This window comes from Anabrus simplex, chromosome 6, assembly GCF_040414725.1.
Source record: "Anabrus simplex isolate iqAnaSimp1 chromosome 6, ASM4041472v1, whole genome shotgun sequence".
NCBI lineage: Eukaryota > Metazoa > Arthropoda > Insecta > Orthoptera > Tettigoniidae > Anabrus > Anabrus simplex.
Genome location: NC_090270.1, coordinates 308064275 through 308088841, shown reverse-complemented (window position 1 = coordinate 308088841; position 24567 = coordinate 308064275).

The following is a 24567-nucleotide window of genomic DNA, read 5'->3' as shown; positions in this document are numbered from 1 at the left end:
GCCTTAATTAAGGTACAGCCCCAGCATTTGCCTGGTGTGAAAATGGGAAACCACGGAAAACCATTTTGAGGGCTGCCGACAGTGGGGTTCGAACCTACTATCTCCCGAATACTGGATACTGGCCGCACTTAAGCGACTGCAGCTATCGAGCTCGGTGATGACCTAGCTATTAGGCCCCTTTAAACAACAAACATCATCATCATCATCATCAACATCATCGCTAATTACTATAATTGTTCCGACATGAACCTTTTTCAGTTTCATTCCAGTGAGAAGCAATATACTGCGGTCTTCATTTTTCCTTTCGTGGAGCTGAGTTCGCTTGCCATCAGTCAACGTAAATTGTCCTAGCTTTGCCAGAAAGAGAAACGATTTGAACAGTTGCCAGCAGTGGTACCTTGAAGAGATCTTCGCCAAGGTACTACTTTTCCCTCAGTAGCCTGGTAAACGGTGCATAGTGGGTAATTTCTAGCATCCAGCCGGCCAAAAATAATATTTTCAACCCTTGCCTTTGGTGCGCATTTCCTGTGATTCGTGTTTATAAGTCTCTTGGGTACAATAATTAAGTATTGAAAAGTCGCGCTGTCTGATTACCTATTCTTACCGAAGGCTTAAAGTGGCTCTCCTCCGTTAGAGCATCATATTCTGGCGAGGTGAGCGCGCAGTTATTATTATGTGAGCGCTCAGTAAAGACGTCAGAACTAAATATTTCTTTAGCTTGCAATATGATTATATTAGATGAAGGTATGTATTTTTATATAGTATGTAGCATTTTCTGAACATTACTATATTGTTGTCCGAAATATGCACTTAAAATTCAGGTACACGGTGTCCAAGCGCTATCTAATTTTACAAATTCGATCTGACTTTCAAAATGGATTGCCTTTGATTTCCGCAATGACAGTCTTTTAGATGAGTTATCTATACTTCAAAGAATAGAAAACTGTGACTTTTTGCTGCGACCAGGCGCGACCATGAGAGTAATTAATTTTTTTCAGAAGCCATGTACTCTGTAACCCGGAGGTCAGTTTTCGTGCTGTTGAGGAACAGCAGGGAATATAAGCGGAACGATGATATTGCGAACGTTGTAATTGAACATTTAGGCTTTGAGGATTGTTGCGGGGATATATCCAAGTCAATAAGGAAATCTGTCAGTATTTTGTGTGCTAAAATTCGATCACGCTGGACAAAATATGGTAGAAAAAGGGACAAATTGCTGAAGTACAATAAAAGTTGGTTCGAGCAGAGAATGAGCCTTGCAGAAGGACGTGCATCACAACAATGTCAGGATGACCCTGCCATTAGCCTACTATAGCTCATTCCATGTTAAGAAGACAGTATTGCTCTTATGACAACAGGGTTGCCATATCGAACGCTCCGCTCAACGCCATCACGGGAAAACGGCGGCACATGCATTTGTGAAATTCAGTATGTAAGTGCAAGACAAAAGGTTGAAGAAACTAAGCTACAAATTACTTTTACGAACTGAAGGGGACGTGGGGTTTACAGGGGCCACTTTCGGTTCGTACAGAATCAGAGGTAAACTACGGCACATAACAGACCTCAGCACTGAAATATAAGGCAAAGAGCGAGAGAAATTTGACAAATAATTTTTATGGACTTGAGGGGCGGGTGATATATTTAATTGCATTTAATAAATTTATCCAGACAATAAAAGCTAGAAAACAGACGCAGTAAATAAATACTGCAGATGACTACAAAAGATCACAGTATTAGTGTTAAAGAAATAAAACACACACGTAGGCTTATCGCATAACTCTCATTCAATACAATACATTTACGCACTGATTTAAAGCCTAAAATACACACGCAATAAATAAATACTGTAGATGACTTCACTACAGAAGTTCAGGGAGGAAACGCGTCTATTGATTGATATCCGAAGCAAAGTGTTGGCAATACCAATGATGGAAACCGCTAGAAGATTCTTCAGAGAGGCTTCCACTTCTGCGGATATTACTGGAGTAGATATAAATTTAATAAACCATCTACGTGCCATCGTAGTAACTCTTTCGTGTGGGTATGCCATTGATGAAGTAACATTGGCATGTACGCAAAGGAAACTATACAATTATACTTACAAAAATACAAATCGCACTACATGCCTTTTTTGCACAAACTCTTGGGTCATGGCACTGTATTATACCTATTGGACACCTCTCCGAGGAAGCCCAGGAGACCAGGAATAAAGATAATAGGAATCCTTCCAGAAAGACACAAATACTGACCTTTTCCATAGGCTGCTTATATCATCGACCCTTATATTACCAGCTTAGGGAGATCAAGGAGGAGGAAGTTGATTTCGCTTTCACGAGAAGTGCTCAACTTACTCTCTGAGCCTCCTGTATCTGGTTCTGCCGAAAGAGATAATGAAAGTGACGATAGCGATTCTGATGTAACTGCATCTAATGAATAAATTGTTTGGCAAGTACATGTATTCCTGTATCTGTTTTTAAACATTCTAAACAGCATGTCCCACTATTAACATCTACTTAATTTCTTAAAGCTATAACGAAAAATTAAAATTACAAAGATTTCTAATTCTATTCCTGGCGTAGTAATTTGTTCTTTGTACTTGATTGACCACACACTTAATTATCTCCAATGATAGCAGTTACATACTAAGTTTTATGTAAATCGGTCCATTAGTTTCCGAGATACGATTTTTGGCCGGCTAGATTCCTGAAATTACGCACTGTGCGGTGGCGGCATGTCAAGCGCACCACCTGAAATCTGTTATCTGGAAGCTTCCAGCAACGTTTAGTGTTGTCGATAAAGAAACGAAGATAAGGGATATCGGAGGAAGGTGTTGATATTTATGACTAGTGCAGTGTCCAAAACAGAGTGTGATAGAGTGAAATCTGATTAAAAGTGGTGGTAGGTGTTTACTTGCAGAAAGCTCCATGCTTGATAGGTTATCTGCTGTTTAAGCGTTCCGTATATTGTTTAACCACGGCCTACTGGATCCCTCGCTGCGCAGCTAGCTAGAGCGACGCATCAAGTCGGCCGTGGTTTAACATACAATCCATTTCCGACCTTAAAAAAAAATCAGGCAAGTAACTCAGTGTTGCAACATCCTAGGGATATGAACTACGAATTTTAGGTACTTAAATAAAATATCATAAAGTATGAAAATATATTCTTTATTTATTCCTAAACATGACATTCTCTTAATTATGGTTATCAGGTCGACTATATTAGCAGTTCTCCTTTTTCTACCACTACGACCGCTAATGTGAGTCAATGCATTGTTTCACTTAAGCACCACTACGAGCGCTAATGTGAGTCAATGCATTGTTTCACTTAAGCACCACTACGAGAGCTAATGTGAGTCAACGCAGAGTTTCACTTAAGCCTTTATAACTACATACGGCGCGGACATTTTTCAAAAATCATAAGATGCCTGAGGGTATTGAACCAAGAAACACATTACAGAAATAATTATGAAAATACGTTAATTTGGCTAGGATTTGAACAAAAAAAGAAAACGAGAAATGAAACAAGCGATTTTAGGCTGTTTTTCCGGACCTGCATTTAGACCAGAAGTGATTTTCGATTTTTTTTTTTAATGGTGCTATCTAAGACTCACAATTTCAAAAGTTTTCGGACCCTTTATCCCTTCAACTTTCGGCACAATTGAGGAAATTGCTTCTTTACGTTTTCGTGGTGTTGGGACCCCTACTTTGCCTGCTCAGAAATATTTCCAACATTAAAATAATCATATGGCTATTTTCAACTGGTGCAGCCCTTGTAAGGTAGACCTCGGGCGAGGGTGGGCGTCAAGTGCCAAGTATGGGAAACTACGTGTTACTGTGGTGGAGAATATTGCTTTTTGTGTGTGTGGTAACTGAGTTCAGTGTTGTTAGCGACAGCACAAACATCTAGTTGCCCGGGCAACATTAAACATCTTGATCCGGTCGGGAATCGAACCCGGGGACCCTCTGAACTGAAGGCTTCTACACTGACCATTCAGCCAAGGAACCGGACTATTTTGAGCCTTGCCTTGCCGAGACGATTGCTGCCTAGCCAGATGATCTACTGGATTTTGAGTGTCACGCGGTCTGGTGACGATGTCCTCGACCATACTGCTCAGTTGGTCTCACACCGGACGATTTGGTCGTGCGGTTAGGAGCGCGCAGCTGTGAGCTTGCATCCGGGAGATAGTAGGTTCGAACCCCACTGTCGGCAGCCCTCAAGATATTTTCCATGGTTTCCGATTTTCACACCAGGAAAATGCTAGGGTTGAACCGTAAGTAAGGCCACAGCCGCTTTCTTCCCACTCCTAGGCCTTTCCTACCCCATCGTCGCCATAAGACCTATCTGTGGCAGTGCGACGTAAAGCCAGTTGTACACCAAAAATAAGTTGATCACACAAAGCTGAGTGTATACGTTCCAGACCTCAGTACAGAATTAATAGGTAGGCCTACATCTACACTGGCCGGAAATCGAATCTGGGACTTCCGAGTGAGAATTGAATTTATTGAATTAATTGGTTAGAATTTTCACTGAGGCCAATGAGCCCCTTTCTCTGGCATCTACAAAGTCTCTTTTATAAACTTTGCAATCATTTAAGAAAAGGCTAGGAAAACAACAGATAGGGAATCTGCCACCTGGGCGACTGCCCTAAATGCAGATCAGTAGTGATAGTGAAGAATCCAGAGCGAGTGCACAGTGTTTGTACTGTGCGCTAGGGCAGCTTCCTCAGCCCAGCTTACGTCGCGCGCGGCCGCCCTGCTTTAAGCGTGTATACAATCTTATACGAAATCTTACCTTATAAAAGATGCTGGAAGCGTCATCCTTCATAATGAGGGACTTCATAACCACCATTAGGATTTTCTGCACACCAATAGCGAGAGTTATGATAGTTCACACGACCATTAAGATGAAACAAGGCCTCATCCGAAAAGAACACCAGTTGTGGGTCGAACAGACGATACATTCAATAATGCAAGACACCATTCACAATATCTCACTCTTGTGGCAATATCAGCAGGTTTTAAACAATGGACCCGTGCAAATCTGTACAGTTTAATGTGTAACACAGCAACTAGCCCTGTATGCAGAAGGAACCAAATCCCTACTTTTGCTAATTTTGTGAGTGATTTGTTCGGCAAGGACGGCCATACCCGGGGGCCGTGTTTTCCTTTCAAGAAAATGATTTAAAAGTCAGTATTACGTAAAAGCGGTAGTGCCGTCCACCACCCCAGCAGGCAGCGGATACCGTGGGTTATTCTACCGCAGAATACAAATCGCCATTTATCTTCCATAATTTTAAAATTACTACGTACCCCCAGGTCTGGGCCCTCCTCTAGAAACTGTCATATGGGCGCCCATGTTGTTCGGTGACCGTTTAAGATTCGCACCAGTGTGATCTAGCTTTTCCTCTGTTAAAATTGTTCGTGTGCTCACATGCTTTTATTGAGCACTGAGCTACTAGATTCACATGTAGACTATTTACACGGCGACTGGATCCCTCGCTGCGCTCCTTAGCTAGCTAGAGCGACGCATCAAGTCGGCCGTGGTATTTAGCTTCAGTTTCCGCCGTTGATGGGACAATCATGCAGAATGTGCAAAGTTATCGAATTCCCCAGTTACTTTCAGCCAATATCCAGGCATGCTGTTTCACTCGGGACGCAGCAGATGAGCGGAGATGAGCGGCAGCAGAAGAGACAGATCACATCACAACAATGGTCAGTGTAATGTTATTGTTGATCAGTTTTATGAGCTCTCGATATTGTACAAATTAGTTTTCTTCCGACTCTGGGATATTAGAGCATCTAATATAGAGGCAGTCCTTCATTCTTTCATGACTCCCACTTCTCTTATTCTTTAAGCGATCGTCCGTTCACGATTTTTTCTCATTTTTTGTAATCATCTTCACATTTTTCCTTGTCGATATGGACTGATGATCATGCGTTTTTACACCTTACGACAATCATGACAAAAACCATTGCCAGTTAACACTATTAAACAATATTTTCATGTTAACAATGCTTAGCCTTGATATGGACTAAGCAACAGAAGTCTAAATTATTCTATCATCATAGTCAGTACGGTAAAACTGTACAGGACATACGTGATTGGAACTTGTATTCTCTATAACTTTTGTTACGGTATGTAACACTTTCCGACAGCACCAGTAAAGTAGGTACATAAAATATTAAATTTTAGGACCTTCCACTAAGCTACCATTTCATTTAGCGTAAATACAAATTATTTAAACCTAGACCATAGCACCTTATTCCCGGACTGTACATACCGATTTTCATTAAATTATCTTCATCCATTTTTTTCGTGATTTCCGTACATACATACGCGCATCTTGTAGTGATACATGCACACCCTAGTGCTAAATCGGTCAACCTCGGCAATATTCGAGATTCGTATTGGCAACCTTTGAAACACAAACTCTGAATCGCTTATGCATCGCTGTGCGACGTCTGGCGTACACTTTACGTACTAGTACTGTTGTTGTTTACACAGCAAAGCCAAACTATAGAATTCATGCTAGGAACAAGAAATGTTGTATAATGTTAAATAATGTAAGTGTGACACATTAGTTGGCGTATGATAATAAATGTTTAGAAAATTCATATGGATCGATCATATTATCGATTCAATTCAGATTTCATTTCCATTCAGTTGGCAGTATAACCGGAACCGGGAGAGCTCCCTCCTTACTCCTCACCTCCGTACAAAGTAATATCGCTAAAAGGTGCGCGGATTATACATGCATAAATACATACATACATACATACATACATACATACATACATACATACATACATACATACATACATACATACAGCAATTGTGGAAAATTAAAAGGTGCATTTCCTTCTTACCGTGGACCCGACCGATAGAGAAACACCATTCTTTTTAAATTCTGAGGAATGTACAGACAAAACTTTTATTTTACATGTATAGATTACGTGGATGAAGGTGGCACTTCACCAGAAAATTGCTGAATAAATGCATCGTGCCTCCGTCGATCCGATTCGTACTTAAAATAACTTTTACAAATGAAAATACGGTTTAACAATGATAACTGTCTCACCGTGTTAAGAACTGAGATTTAGACTGGATATTGACGCTAGTTCGAACACGTGCATGCTCCTTGCAAGGCCATGAACTGTGTGCGCTCCTCCCGTAGAGTTGCTTAGGTCTCGGAGAGTAGAAGCGTCCCTAGAGGGTCTGGGTTTACAAGACTCTGTATATTGAAAATAATAAACCATTCATTATTACAGAAAAGAGAGAGAGACTTTAACTAAAATCTGAATAATACATCATTTATTATTACAGAGAAGAGAGAGAGAGAGAGAGAGAGATTTAACTAAAATTGGAATAATACACCATTTATTATTACAGAAAAGAGAGAGAGAGAGAAAGTTTAACTAAAATCTGAATAATACACCATTTATTATTACAGAAAAGAGAGAGAGAGAGAGAAAGTTTAACTAAAATCTGAATAATACATCATTTATTATTACAGAGAAGAGAGAGAGTTTAACTAAAATCTGAATAATACACCGTTTATTATTACAGAAAGAGAGAGAGAGAGAGAGAGAGAAAGTTTAACTAAAATCTGAATAATACACCATTTATTATTACAGAAAAGAGAGAGAGAGAGATTAACTAAAATCTGAATAATATACCATTTATTATTACAGAAAAAGAGAGAGAGAGAGAAAGTTTAACTAAAATCTGAATAATACATCATTTATTATTACAGAAAAAAGAGAGAGAGAAAGTTTAACTAAAATCTGAATAATACATCATTTATTATTACAGAGAAGAGAGAGAGAGAGAGAGATTTAACTAAAATCTGAATAATACACCATTTATTATTACAGAAAAGAGAGAGAGAGATTTAACTAAAATCTGAATAATACACCATTTATTATTATAGAAGAGAGAGAGAGAGAGAGAGAGAGAGAGAGAGAGAGAGAGAGAGAGAAAGTTTAACTGAAATCTGAATAATACATCATTTATTATTACAGAGAAGAGAGAGAGAGAGAGAGAGAGAGAGAGATTTAAATATGAATAATACACCATTTATTATTACAGAAAAGAGAGAGAGAGAGAGAGAGAAAGTTTAACTAAAATCTGAATAATACATCATGTATTATTACAGAGAAGAGAGAGAGAGAGATTTAACTAAAATCTGAATAATACACCATTTATTATTACAGAAAAGAGAGAGAGAGAGAGAGTTTAACTAAAATCTGAATAATACACCATTTATTATTACAGAAAAGAGAGAGAGAGAGAGAGAAAGTTTAACTAAAATCTGAATAATACACCATTTATTATTACAGAAAAGAGAGAGAGAGAGAGAGAGAGAGAGAGAAAGTTTAACTAAAATCTGAATAATACATCATTTTTTATTACAGAGAAGGGAGAGAGAGAGAGAGAGTTTAACTAAAATCTGAATAATACTCCGTTTATTATTACAGAAAAAGAGAGAGAGAGAGAAAGTTTAACTAAAATCTGAATAATACACCATTTATTATTACAGAAGAGAGAGAGAGAGAAAGTTTAACTAAAATCTGAATGATACATCATTTATTATTACGGAGAAGAGAGAGAGAGAGAGAGTTTAACTAAAATCTGAATAATACACCGTTTATTATTACAGGAAAGAGAGAGAGAGAAAGTTTAACTAAAATCTGAATAATACACCATTTATTATTACAGAAAAAAAGAGAGAGAGAGAGAGAAAGTTTAACTAAAATCTGAATAATACACCATTTATTATTACAGGAAAGAGAGAGAGCGAAAGTTTAACTAAAATCTGAATAATACATCATTTATTATTACAGAGAAGAGAGAGAGAGATTTAACTAAAAACTGAATAATACACCATTTATTATTACAGAAAAGAGAGAGAGAGAGTTTAACTAAAATCTGAATATTACACCGTTTATTATTACAGAAAAGAGAGAGAAAGAGAAAGTTTAACTAAAATCTGAATAATTCACAATTTATTATTACAGAAAAGAGAGAGAAAGTTTAACTAAAATCTGAAGTTTGAAAACTGAATTGTAAACACTATAAACATAAACTATATAAAAGTAATATATAATGTTAACCTTAAATATTACAAACCATGATGTAACTATCTGAAATGCTGTCAAAAGATAATAATAATGTTATTGGTTTTGACGTCCCACTAACTACTTTTACGGCTTAGCGAGACGCCGAGGTGCCGGAATGTAGTCCAGCAGGAGTTCTCTTACGTGCCAGTAAAACTACCTACACGAGGCTGATGTATTTTTTTTTTTTTTTGCTAGTTGTTTTACGTCGCACCGACACAGATAGGTCTTACGGCGACGATGGGACAGGAAAGGGCCAGGAGTGGGAAGGAAGCGGCCGTGGCCTTAATCAAGGTACAGCCCCAGCATTTGCCTGGTGTGAAAACGGGAAACCACGGAAAACCATTTTCAGGGCTGCCGACAGTGGGGTTCGAACCTACTATCTCCCGAATACTGGATACTGGCCGCACTTAAGCGACTGCAGCTATCGAGCTCGGTAAACTGATGTATTTGAGCATTTCAAATACCACCGGACTGAGTCAGGATCGGAGCTGGCAAGTTGGGATCAGAAGGCCAGGGGAAATGAGTAAAATGCTTCATTTTGGTTCTTGACTAGGGTCTCAATACCCTTGTTTGCATGATTCCATATTTCAAGTAAAATTCCTTCCCGTGTAGTCATTGATATTTGAACCTCTGTTAATCAAGTGAAAATCCAGAAGTTCAGAACTCCTCCAATATGCTTTTCCGCTAAATGTTTCTCAGTCATTTTTGGAAGCCATGATAGCACCAAAAAATATTCGCTAACAGGTGCTGCGCTAGATCATGATATCAGTCGATAGAGACTAAATCGCGGAATAATGTATATGAATGCTATATTGTTTTAGAATCTAATTGTAGGCATTGTTTTGTACACAATCTGATGTAGATTTAAACAACTATTGTGAACCTTAATTGCAGCTAGTGATTTATAGAGTGCACGATAATAGAAGACTCTCTCCGGTAGTTAACAAGAAAGGTGCTGGGAGGCAGTAAGAAATCTAAGTTAGTAATGGTTTACGAACTTCGCAACAGCTGAAACGTGCACGGAGTTAGGAAAGTCTGTTGTTACTTTAACGGGTAACAGATTGATACGCGTGTCTAATTTTCGTTCTAGTTCACAATGAAATGCAAAAGAAACCCATCAGTGCAGGGGAATTACGTCATTAAGAGCAGGACAACAAAGCTTGGTATGCCTGTTCAAGTCGGCGATTTTCACTCCTTCCACAATCATGCTTCAGACTGCACTTTGCTTTACAGTACGTGATGGTTTTCAAGGTCCCCAAAGTAGGGTCCGTGGACCCCCGGGAAACCGCAGCAATGTTTGAGGTGGTCGGCAGATACTTTGACAAGTTTTAATAATAATAATAATAATAATAACAATAATAATAATAATAATAATAATAATAATAATGTTATTTGCTTTACGTCCCACTAACTTCTTTTACAGTTTTCGCAGACGCCGAGGTGCCGGAATTTTGTCGCACATGAGTTTTTTCGCGCCAGTAAATCTACTCACACGAGGCTGACGACGTCTTTGAGCACCTTCAAATACCAACGGACTGAGTCAGGACAATTTTACAAGTTTTAAGAAAGCATAGAATATATTGTTATTTTCTCAATTTTTTAAAAGTGTTCGAAGTAAAATCGAGGTAATGATTTAGAAAACTGAAGATGTGAATTCAGAGATTGGACTCCGAATGGAAGATTTCATCCAGGTTTCAGGAGAAAATGTTCCCAAGGAGCGTCATACACAGTTAAAAATTAGGGGAACACGTTTTTGAACGTACGTCATGCTCCAGAAAACAATACCTTACACCCAAGCATGTTACCAACTAAACCTTTGTTCTTTACCGTTAACGTATACAAAAGAACATCGATAGATTCGCGTTCATTTTCAGATCACAAACGGAAATGCCCAAATAGAGGCGAAAACAAAGTGATAACAGTCCTCCAGGGTGGATTTTTATCACAGCTGGAGAGCTTCATGGTGTATGTCGTCCACGAGCATTTATTAAAGTTTGGCACCTACGTGGCATGCTCCGTATAAGTCGACGGAGATCACGTTGCGGTATCAGATCCCATTCTTCAATGAGAGCCTGTTCGAGGTCTCTGAGGGTCTGTGGCGGAACAGGACGCCCACGAACACTTCTGTCAATACTATCCCACACATGCTGGATGTGATTAAGGTCGGGACTCACTGGTGACCATTCCATCTCTTGAATGTCCAGTTCTCGCAAGACAGCTCTGGTGATGCGCGCTACATGAGCCCTAGCATTGTCGTGCATGAGTAAAAGTTGTTGTCAACCGGTGGGTAGCTAAGTGTGTGCTGAGATGTTAACTTACGTTGAAAGCTTTAGAGCAACTCTGTGGTTTAATGAATATCGAATCTTCACGACCACGTTGTATTCGAAATAAACAATCGACGCATTAGGCCAACCACACATTAGTAGACTTCGAGCCCATGACCTTCCATTTTCCTGGCAATTATTTTCACCAGTTGAGCTATGGTGGCCTAGGTCATACTTGTTCTATTTGAAATGATCTACGCTACAATTATGAGCTATGATAACAGGGCAGCACTTGCGCACACAGTAAACATTCAGTGTATTTACCTAATTAATCACAGGTTCTGTTGTGTATCATTAATTAATTCTACTTACACACTACTACACGCACGCGGTCCCCACATATACTCCAACCAGACCGCCCATTCATTTTCACGTAAGCTCTCACATACTCAGGATCACATAAATGTTCATCCAGCCTTCCCCGCCCGTACAGAAACATTTACAGACGTAAGGCAATTTGCGTAATGTTCAGGTTTAATTAAATATACATTCTTTATACACCTTTATAAAATTGTTGAAATAGGAACTTTTACCTCTCGTGCGAGTTCAGTTCACAGGCTAGCAAAGCGAATAAAGTAGTCGCATTGATAAGCCGTTTTCTTGCAAGTGGAGGAAAAAGGGACACCCCTCGACCTCTTTGGCTGGAACGACAGTTCCGTTGTAAATAGTTGAATGTTGTTACCTGTCAGGGATTTTGGCAGGAAAACAATGCGTATTTGTTTACGGATAGCGGCTATGGGATGCAGTGACCTGGCTGTGTTTAAGTGACTACGCCGGACAATCTCTGTGCTTGGTGTTGTAACTCCCTCTAGTTTGGTCACGTTCTCTAGTGTAGTCGGGTGACAAGAATGAACCCCGTACATTTATTTATTTATTTATTTATTTATTTATTTATTTACTTATTTATTTATTTATTTATTTATTTGACATTGTGAAGGTACACAGACCAAGCTCACGTATGTTCCTTCTTGACATTTCTTTCCTAATCCGTTTACCCTGCATGGTTGGTTTTTCCCTCGGACTAAGCGAGGGATCCCACTTCTTATCGTCTCAAGAGCAATGTCCTGGAGCGTGAGACTTTGGGTCAGGGGATACAACTGGGAAGGAGGACCAGTACCTCGCCCAAGCGGCCTCACCAGCTATACGGAGTAATGGCTGTGTGGGGGATGGGAAGTTCGGAAGGGATAGACAAGGATGAGAGAAGGAAGAGGTCGTGGTCTTAATATAGGTTCCATCCCGGCATTTGCCCGGAGGTGAAGTGGGAAACCACGGAAAGCCACTTCGAGGATGGCTGAAATAGGAGTGGAACACCCCTATACTCAGCTGACCTCCCGAGGCTGAGTGGACCCCGTTCCAGCCCTCGTACCACTTTTCAAATTTCGTGGCAGAGACGGGAATCGAACCCGGGCCTCCGCGGGTGGCAGCTAATCACACTAACCACAACACCAGAGGCGGACTACTTCTTGAAATATCAGATTTAAATTCTAAATAGGGCCTACATCAACAACAAGAAAACAAATCAAATAATAATAATAATAATAATAATAATAATAATAATAATAATAACACGCAGAAGGAGAAGAGGAAGGAAGAAGAGAAGGAAACGAATAATAAGAATAAGAACACAATTGGAAAATAAAACTACAAATGAAGAACATAATAATATAGCCATAGAAATTACTAAATAATTTATAAAAAGAGCAACCAAATCATGGCCAGGCTGTGTGGCTCACTGTTGAGGCGCTGGCCTTCTGAACCCAACTTGGCAAGTTCGATCCTGGCTCAGTCCGGTGGTATTTGAAGGTGCTCATCGGAGGTTCTGCCTTACAAGGGCTGCACACTCGGCTAGAAATAGCCACACGAAATTATTATCGTTACACTAGTTTTAATTTCCACCTAACAGTTTTACCTCTGAGAAGGTGTCAGTCAGTGTTTCTTTAATGGTGCTTACAGTTTTTATGTCTATTTTGAATTACGGAAGTATAGTAAATTTTTTTACAACTTGCTTTATGTGGCACCGGCACAGCTATGTCTTACGACGACGATGGGATAGGAAAGGCCTGGGATGGAAAGAATGCGGTCGTGGCATTAATTAAGGTACAGGCCCAGCATTTGCCTGGTGTGAAAATGGGAACCCACAAAAATTATCTTCAGGACTGCTGACAATGGAGTTCGAACCCACTATCTCTGGGATGCAAGTTCATAACTGCGCGACTCTAACCGCACAGCCAACTCACCCGGTTTTATTATTATACTGGAATGGAAGTATTTGTTAAAATTCATTAATTGACAAGGAATCAATCCGCGTTCTTGGAGATGAAGAGCACATCTTTCCTGCCACAGCTAAGTAGCTCCTATCTCCCCTGCCATTGTATCAGATTGTGTTGTAATTGTGTTAAAATTGATATTTCCATATACAGAGTACCATAAATACCTCGTAATAAAATTTTTATGACCAAGGTTGGCAATATCTTGGAGATAATGTACCTTGTTATTTTCAGTCACGGATGTTACTTTGCCTTACGAGTATGAAATTACAAAGAGACCTCGGTTAAGCTAGACGATTCAGCGCATCATATGCTCGGCTATGCCGAACGAAGTCACGTTACGTATTCCCGTTATTTCTCTCCTGGATTACAGAATTTTATAGTTATGATAATGGCATAGGAAGGAGCAATTCTTTGGGCTGTTATTCCATTACCCACCAGGTTACCGTAATAACTGGCTTAGTGCACTTACTGTGCGAGTCATTCATTGTAACTTATTTATGTCATTGGTGCTCTTCATGGAGACTAGCGCATGTTGTAAGCCACAGTGTTGAAGACAACACTCAGTCAGGGCCGGCAACAAAGAGGGGCAGAGGGGGCAAATGCCCAGAGGCTCGGGCCCACAGGAGTCCTGGGAAAAAAAAAAAAAAAATTAAAATAAAATTCTATTTTGGTTCAACAGTGGTTTTGACAATAAAGAAAGTTGAAAGAAAAACTTTGCTGTAAGTATGGTGTAAAATGTCACATTGTTGGCGTAAAAATGGTATAAATTAATGTGAAAAAATATGCGGTGTAATTATGGTACAGTTTTTGTGCGTTTTTCATTGTCGCTTTTGTACTAAATCAGCAGCACAAATACAGCACGTTTGCACCGATAAAATTTTGCACCAATTTTTCACTATTATTATGCCAATGTTTAGTGCCAACTCCGCCTCCAGGGGCAAATGATCAGGTAAGTCTTGGTTATGAAATAACCTTCACCGGGCGAGTTGGCCGTGCATCAGGTCCGCGCAGCTGTGAGCTTGCATCCGGGATATAATGGATTCGAACCCCACTGCCGGTAGCCCTGAAGATGGTTTCCCGTTTCCACACCAGGCAAATCCTTAGTGAAGGCCACGGTCGCTTCCTTCCCACTCCTAGGCCTTCCCTATCCCATCGTCGCCATAAGACCTATCTGTGTCGGTGCGACGTAAAACAAGTTGTAATAAACACCTGCAAGTTCGCAGTTCTAAATGAATTGGGAGGGGGGCGGGGTACCTGGATTTAGGGGCCCGGACCTCTCAGTTGTTTAGGGGCCGAGAATCCTGTCATCGGTTAACATTTCTTAAAATATGACTATTTTAAAAAGCACCGATATTTGGACCTCTCCTATGTATTTATTGACGTGGTAGAAAAGTGCTTTTAGTCAAGTGTATTCCTAAAGCACATGTATGGTGGCGATAGGATGATGTAAAGTGCCTCCAGGGGCTGTTCTCCTCGTTTAAGGTATACTAGGCGGATGACCTGCAAATCCGAAAGACATCCAGCTAAACATTAACAAACTAAATGATGAGTGGAAACTACAGGGTGGCCTAAAAGTCCGTTAACATTTGACGAGGCAATACTTCCCGAAATATTGGAGGCAGAGAGGTAATAATTGACATACATGACTGGCATATCATGGGGTATTATTGACACCAAAATAAAGTGCACAAGTTGACAAACATATGGTGTTTCATACGATACACAAGCAATAATTAGCATAATAATCGAGGTTTAGTAAAGACGATGTTCTTTATAACATAGGCTCACCAATGTCGGCCGTCATTCATCAACAATACCTGTAGTCGAGGCACAATGTTGTGAACAGCATATCCGTAGGTATATTGAGAAATTGCCGTCGGATGATGTCTTTTAGCATCCCTAATGAGGTCGGACGATCGCGGATGGCTTGCGACTTCAGGTAACCCCGCAACCGATAATAATCACACGGCCTGGGGTCGGGGACCGGGGAGAGGTGGTGTAGATTATTGTAGGCCAACCATGACATGCCGCGATTGCAGGCGAGTCTGACGCCCTCTCGAACGAATAAAGTTATTTCATTAAGCTCCTTTTATACCGTGTACGATTCTCATCCGGCATCACTGACTGCTGCTGTCCAGCGCCATCTGTTGGTCATTTTGTGTATTTTATTTCGGTGCCAATAAACCCCCTTGCCATGCCAATCATGTGTGTCAGTTATTACCTCTCTACCCCCAATATTCCATGAAGTATTGTCTCGTGAAATGTTAACAGACTTTTGGGTCACCCGTATCAAAGACTTCTTCTTCTTCTTTTGCTTCCGCTTTTTCCCACACCTGTGGGGTCACGGGTGTGAACTGCTTCGCTTATGTGGATTTGGCCCTGTTTGACGGCCGGATGCCCTTCCTGACGCCAACCCTGTATTGAGGGATGTAATCAATATTGCGTGGTTCTGTAGTGGTTAATAATGTGATATGTTGTCTGAATATGAGGAGGAGAGTGTTGGAACAGACAAATACATCCAGTCCCCGAGCCAGAAGAATTAATCAGAAGCGATTAAAATCCCCGACCTGGCCGGGAATCGAACCCGGGACCCTCTGAACCGAAGGCCAGTACGCTGACCATTCATCCAACGAGTCGGACTCACTTGTATAAAAGACTGGACTAAAAATAATTAAAACCCATTCAAATCACAAGCAGTCATAATAAGATCCAAAAATAATCATACCAAACTGAAAAAGTGTTAAAATTCCTCCAATCCTTTTCCGCGTAACACCTATAAAAATTAATGAAACTGTAAAGAACCATTGGCCTTATATTTGAAAAGCACTTAAACTGGATAGAGCACACCACGAAAATTTGCCAAAGACTATTCCTTTGTTTGCATTCCCTTAAATGTTGGCGGGATCTCCTTCCACTAAATACGAGGGAGTTACTTGTTCAGAGCTTAATTCTGCCCATCTTCGATTATGAAGGCGTAATACACAACAACACAACCTAAACGCCACATTTAGCGCTAAACTTCAGTGGGCTTATAATACACGAGTCCGTATTGTCACATATCACCTATCGTGAGCAGCTGTAGTGGTTATATTTGGCAGAGAGAAAGAAACCTTCACTCGCTCTCGCTTGCCAACATCATCCGTACAGGCACACCAAGTTATCTAAGAACGGATCCTAAATATTGGTCATCCTCAAACAGTTTTCCTACCGAGCTCGATAGCTGCAGTCGCTTAAGTGCGGCCAGTGTCCAGTAATCGGGAGATAGTGGGTTTGAACCCCATTTCCAGCAGCCCTGAAGATGGCTTTCCGTGGTTTCCTATTTTCACACCAGGCGGCACCATAAGACCTATCTGTGTCGGTGCGACGTAAAGCAAATAGCAAAAAATAAAAAAAAATAAAAAAACCAGTTTGCCTACAAGGTCAGAAAACTCTTCCCTGCTGAGCTTTCCGACTTTTCGCTCGACAAGTTAAGGCAGTTCATTTGGATTACAACGATACGCTCTGGGAATTCCCTTCCGGCTGTAATTAGAAGCAAACGTAGTGAAATTGTTTTTGAAAAGACATGTTATAAATGGTACATGGACTACAGAAATTAGTTTTTAATGTTACTATCAGAAATTTACTTTTTGTTTATAACTATTATTTAAGTATAATTTCATAATTAATTATATGTAATTAGGAAACTTAAGTGTGTGATATGTATTCTGTCGAAATGAACATGAAATCTATTCTGAGTGAAAAAGAGTAAACAGGTACACATCACAGATGGATACTGGATTCCTCAAGGGGATCAATTGTGGAGTTATGTTTTAAACTCATTTCAAGATTTATGACGAATTTTTTTCTAATTCAAGCTAACCAACATTTTAATCACGCCAGTATTTTGGGCAAATTTTGTACGTAAGCCTTTATTACTGCAAATGGGAAGAAAAATACGCTTACCACGGCATGTTTATGGACGGGAAACACGTAAAGAGGAGGCAGTTTACTAGGTACCATAGTTCATGTAAGCAGGAGGCAATTTACGTCGTATTTTGACCTGGAGAGGCAGTTTACCGTTTCCGAGACAATTTACCGTTTCCGGTGGTGATAACGGCACTGGTGTTTCATGCAAGAGATGTGGTACATTAAACACACACTCACGCACAAAATAAGCACACATGCATTTTCTCTCGAAGAAAGAAAGAAAGAAAGAAAGCAAACGAGTTTGCAATTTTGCGTTATTGTTAATATCATGATGATAGCCACGGGACCTGCTTAAATGGTATACGAACCACAGGGGCGTGTCTATTTATTTAAAAAACGCCGTTTGCCGGGTTACGAACTATGGCCGCATTGGTGATAAACAAATGATGATTCCAATCAGATATCATAATTCTCTGCGAGCGTGTGCGTGTGTTTAATATATCTGATGATGATGATAATAATAATAATAATAATAATAATAATAATAATAATAATAATAATGATTACGGTTAAGTTCATGCAGCTGTGATCTTGCATTCGGAGGACAGTGGGGTCGGCAGCCCTAAATATGGTTTTCCGTGGTTTCCCATTTTTACACCAAGCAAATACTGGGTCTGTACTCAAATTAAAGTCATGGCCGGTAGCTTCCAAATCCTAGCCCTTCCTTATCATTTCGTCGCCGAAAACCTTCAGTCCTAATCAGCTTGCATTCAGGGGATAGTGGGTTCGAACTCAACTGTCGGCAGCCTTGAATATGGTTTTCCGTGGTTTCCCATTTTCACAGTTTTTGTTGCTAGTTTGCTTTACGTCGCACCGACACAGATAGGTTTGATGGCGACGGTGGGACAGGGAAGGCCTAGGAGTGGGAAGGAAGTGGCCGTGAACTTAATAAAGCTACAGCCCCAGCATTTGCCTGGTGTGAAAATGGCGAAACCACGGAAAACCATCTTCAGGGCTGCCGATCGAACCTACTACCTCCCCGATGCAAGCTCACAGCTGAGTGACTCTAACCGCACGGCCAACTCGCCCGGTCATTTTCATACGAGGCAGATGCTGCGACTGTACCTTAATTAAGGCTACAGTCGCTTCTTTCCCATTCCTACCGCCATACGACCTACCTGTATCGGTGCGACGTAAGGCAAATTTTTAAGACAGGATTGGGGTGAAATATACAAGTTGGTTCAACAGGAATTTCCACCACTTACAGCGAGCGAGTTGACTACTTGGTACGAGTCTTGTAAAATTACGTTCCAGAGGTGGTGGCTCGAACCCTGTCGTCACCGGTTTTGGTTTCCCATTTTCACACATACCCTGTGGGTTGGGGGCGCGGACGAAGAATACACCCACGATATCTCCTGCCTGTCGTAAGAGGCGACTAAAAGGGGCGACCAAGGGATGATTGTATTAGAACCATGAAACTACTTGTGAATAGCACCACCACGTGGGGAACACCATGGGTCGCTTTTACTTGCGCGTAGTACCACTATGTTAGGTACCAAATAGGTTTGTGATTAGTAGCAACAGAGTGCGTTGCCGGCTTCTTCAGAACCTGTGATTAGTACCACTTTAGGAGCGACACCATGGTTCTGGCTTGCCTATGATTAGTACCCTCTATATGTGGAACAGCACGGGATAGTGCGGGTCCCTGTGGTTAGTACACGTATATGATGAACACCATAGGTGTGCGTTGTCTATAAATGGCGCCGCAATGTGCGAAACACCATAGGTCTGTATTCCATGTGTGAATTTCATAACTTGTGAGTAGTACCATAATGTGTGGAATGCCGCGAGTCTACGCTACTTTTGATTAATACCGCAACATGACAAATACCATGGTTCTATTTTCCTAGCGATAAGTACCATTATCAGGGGCCCATGACTTGGATTTTGGCCCCCTTTAGCCTAAAAGCATCATCGATTCAGTATTATGCTATAGACGCAGTCCCTTGGTCAGTAATAATACTGTTTCTCATCAGTTATTGTGAATGCGAGATATTGCGGGTCGGATCCACCGATTGTTTTAAATTCATATCCGTCCATTCATTCTTCGTCCTCACGTTTTGAATTCTGGTCAGTGGAGGATTTTGGACTATTAATTTATTATTCCATTTCGTCTCATTTCGTACCATTAGGGGCCGATGACCTAGATGTCAGGCCCCTTTAAACAACAAGCATCATCATCAACCATTTTCACACCAGGCAAAAATGCCCTAGTCCTACGTCCTACGTCGCTTAAAATTTATATTCTTGCACAATTTTAAAATCTGCTTTCAACTACCTCTTTATCTACATTTAGGACTGTTGCCCAGGTGGCAAATTCTTGTCAGATTTGTACCTACTATTTTCTAAAATAATTACGAAGGTCGTAAATTTCACCAACACTTCTCTTCACTCTTGGTACATAATTATTTTAATCCTTAAATCGTCTTGTATGAACAGAATACTTGAAAAAGTAGCGCACAAATTGTCCACAATTCACCATATTACTGTTTGGACACCCCCTAGGGGGGTGGCGTTTGCGGTGCCAGTACCGGTGCGCTATGCCGCGCTCCTCACCTGGCCTGTTGTAGAAAATAAGTATAAAAAGAATAAAATATATGAAAGTTGATAATGGTAATAATAATAATAATAATAAAAATGGTGAAATTTGAAACTGTTAGGTGAGTGCTGTTATATGGAAAATATGGTGAATCGCAACGTTATTCATTTCGTGCCATGACTGGATGTTATTAAAAGTTTCTAGATTGCTTTGGGCCAGCGGCAAGGGCTAGGCCTGGGTGGTCACCCATCCAAACGTTAGCCACGCCCGATGTTGCTTGGTTAACCGGGCTTTGCCGCTGGATTTTTTGCTAGAATACGTTTGTATTCATGAGTATTCGGTGGTTGTAATACTATTAATTTAGAAGTACAGCATATGTATTTGCAGCTTAGTTAAACTCCCGCCTCGGCGTCGGTTATGTTTCCAGTGCAGAAGATATTACGCCCACATGATGCAGTGTATCCATCTGGTAAATAACTAACTAACTATACTGTCGCAAAGTCCCACTTTGCACATTATTTCGAATAATATTATGTTAACATTTGAAAGTATAAAAAAATCCACAGTTCTAGCCCTTCAGGCAACCAGCTCAATGTTGAAAATATGAGCTACGAATTTTAGGTAAATAAAATATGATGAAGTATGAGAATATATTCTATATTTAGTCCAAAAATGACGATCCTTTTTAATCATTGTTATCCGGTCGATTAGATTATCAGTTTGCCGTTTTCTACCACTACGAACACGAATGTGAGTCAATGCAAAGTTTCACTTAAGCTCTTATAACTACATTCGGTGTGGACATTTTTCGAAAAATAGAAAACGCGTGAGGGTATTAAACCAAGGAGAAAGAATTATGTAAATAAGTTAATTTGGCTAGGATTTGAATCAAGAAGAAAACGAGTAAATCAACAAGCGATTTTAGGCTGTTCTTCCGGAAGTGCATTTAGGCCGCAGTGATTTTCGATTTTTTTTTTTTTTTCAGTTTGATAGAGCTATCCAAGATTTAAGATTTGAAACTTTTCCGGATCCATTATCCTTTCAACTTTCGGCACAATTGAGGAAATTTCTTAATTCTACGTTGTCTGCTAACAAAAGTTTTCAACATTATAAAATAAAACGAATTTCAGTGTATATTACACTCTTTCTTTAAACAGAAAAATAAGTTTAATTTTAGTAAGCCTAACTTTTCAGATCAAAATTAGGCTTGATCTGATCTGATTTTTGATATGCTCTATTGTTGGAAAAATATCTAATTCCCTCCATGGGAACTTAGAATTGCCATTCGGAATTGCTAGGCGGGCATTAATTCCATTGTGGAGTTTTATCTCCCGTATGCAGTTATCAGACTGTGCCTCTTAAATAGGCTTCTGATAAGTTCACTTGCATACACCCCAGCGTTAGTGGGTAGGGTCTGGCACATCCCACTCCGAAGAGTCTAGTGTCAGACCTAAGACGAAACGCTGGTTAATAGAGCAAACGCCTCAAAAGCCTAATTTTGGTCTGATTTTTTATATGCTCTATTGGTGGAAAAATATCTAATTCCCTCCATGGGAACTTAGAATTCCCATTAAGCCTAACTTTTCTTACTGTACTCCTGTAAACCTGTTATGTATTGAATTTGGCTCATGATGCTGTTCCTGTGTATTGCCATCCCTTTCTCTTTTTGATGGAATTGGCATTATGCAGTCCATTCATCCTCAAATATTAAACAGAGCACAGCTGAATATGTGTTGTTCACGTATTTGCCAATAAATTATTTAAGCGATGAAATATTTAGCAATGGCTATTGATTGAACGCTTGTTTTGCTCCTGTTTGACGGTAAACATATCAATCACCGGGAGTAAATTTGGTCCATGCATTCGTTGAAGGCAGATCATGATGGAGATAGAATCAGGCAAGATTTTAATCAAAGTTAATAAAAAAGAGAAACTTTTGGGTTCACTCGCTTCTGTTCACTTTGTGGAAATAGACCGTCGTGGTCAGTAACTCCCTATGCTTTCTGTGGGTGAGGTACGCCAGTGGCCAGGATTTTTGACGTTGAATGTCTATAGTTTTGGAACGATACGTGAACCTATGAGTGTTACATAAACAAGAAAGTTTCAAAATCGAAGCAGAGATCTTCGGATCTGGAGGCCATCATTTTACAAGTGCTACGCCAGTCTTAAATATACCTAGACACAAGAGTCTGACTTCGTTTAGGTTGCTCAGCTATCCGCTTGCGTTCCGGAGAGAGTGGGTTCCAGCCCCACTGTCGACCGTCCTGAAGATATTTTTCCATGGTTTCCCATTTTCACACCTGGCAAATACTGGGCTATACATTAAGGCCACAGTTGATTCCTTTCCAGTCTTAGCCGTACTCTATCCCATCGTATGACGTAAAGCAAATTGTAAGGGAAAAGTCTCACTTCCGTAGGACGACATAGTATAATGCAATAGTACCAAGATCTTGCGGTTCTAAAATAAGGATACCATGCAGGTAACAATATTAGTGTAGCTCTGAGATGGTACCACGTCGTGCGAGATGTTGTTTTATTACTCCCGGTGAGTATACAGTGGAAAAATATCAAATATTGAGTATTTTACAGAAGTGTGGTGCGAGAAGTTCCTTTCTTTTGTTACGTGTCAGAATTCTTGTAGCTCTCTTCGATACTTCCTGGAATGCATAACTAAGCCAGGCCGGGGTCCTGCCAGCCGGCCCGAGGACATGCCGCGGTCTCTCTGGTATTGTTATCTTCGCATGGTTTCCCGTGCGCCTTCTGGAAGTTGCAGCGAGAATGTTCCTCCCCTACCACAGTCTCGACTATTCCTGTATTCCATCGTCGGGATTTTAAAAGACTAGCCGCGCACAGTGAACCAGTGTTGGAGTTCGGTAGTCGGAGTACTGTGTGTGTGTACTGCCTTGGAGTACCGACGTGAAGTGAGTGAGTCGAGCTGGACGGCAGTAGTACTGGTTGCCGTTACTGTCACGCTGGAGTCAGAGTATCGTCGCCTACTGAGCGGAGTACTGTCTAAATACTGCCTTGGAGTACCGTCTGTGTACTATCGTGGACTGTAGACTGTCGTGGAGTCTATGTGAGGAACGGCTAGCATGAGTAGAATTGGAGCAGTGTTAATTGTCGTTGTTGTGAGAAATTTCTTAGTGCTGGTTAGCACTGTTGAGCTGTTGCAGTTTAGTTGTCGTTCTTGAATAGTTCACTGTGTTTTGTCGTGAGAGTGATGGACTTTCTCTGGTGTCGAACCAAGTACCCGGCACCGTGAGTTGTGGACAGTAGCCGTGTGTTCAAACTTATCTGTCTGCACGCAACGGCTGTTCGGGGGTGACTGGACGTGTGAGACATCTCTTATTCAGTTATTTTTATCGTTATATTCTTTACAGTCTTTGTTTATAGTCTTACAGTGTTTATAGTAAAATGTTTCCTAATATTTTGTTGTGAGGCATGATGTGACGGCCAGGGCCCCGAGCTGAGTTCGGCATTTATGTCACTTGTGCCGGTCTCCTCCTGCAAATCCTTCCTGTGTGACCTCCTTCTTTCTTGAATGTATAGTGGGCATAACATATATGTTTATGTGTCCGATGAAAACGTCGTAACCGAGCAAGTGCATGCGCGGTTTGGGTCACGTAGTTATCAGTTTGCATTCGGGAGATAGTGGGTTCGAACCCCACTGTCGGCAGCGCTGAAGATGGTTTTCTGTAGTTCCCCATTTTCGCCTTAGGCTGTAGCTTAAGTAAGGGCACTCCATACCACTCTCTACTTTGCACTTCTTGTCCTTTCCTATCTCTTACCGGGCGAGTTGGCCGTGTGGTTAGGGACGCGCAGCTGTGAGCTTGCCTCCGGGAGATAGTGGGTTCGAGCCCCACTGTCGGCAGCCCTGAAGATGATTTTCTGTGGTTTCCTATTGTCACACCAGGCACTAAGGCCACGGCCGATTCCTCTCAATCCTAGGCTTTTCCCATCCCATCGTCGCCATAAGACCTATCTGTGTTCGTGCGACGTAAAGTAAATCGTAAGAAAAGAAAGTCGTTAATGTTATCTATAAGAGCGTGTTTTTTTTCTAGTTGCTTTACGTCGCACCGACACGGATAGGTCTTATGGCGACGATGGGGCAGGAGAGGGCTAGGAGTGGGAAGGAAGCGTCCGTGGCCTTAATTAAGGTACAGCCCCAGCATTTGCCTGGTGTGAAAATGGGAAACCACGGAAAACCATATTCAGGGCTGCCGACAGTGGGGTTCGAACCCACTATCTCCCGAATACTGGATACTGCCCACACTTAAGCGACTGCAGCTAGCGAGCTCGGTTAAGAGCGTGTTGTAAGACACACAAATACTTGCGGGCCTCCTTAATTT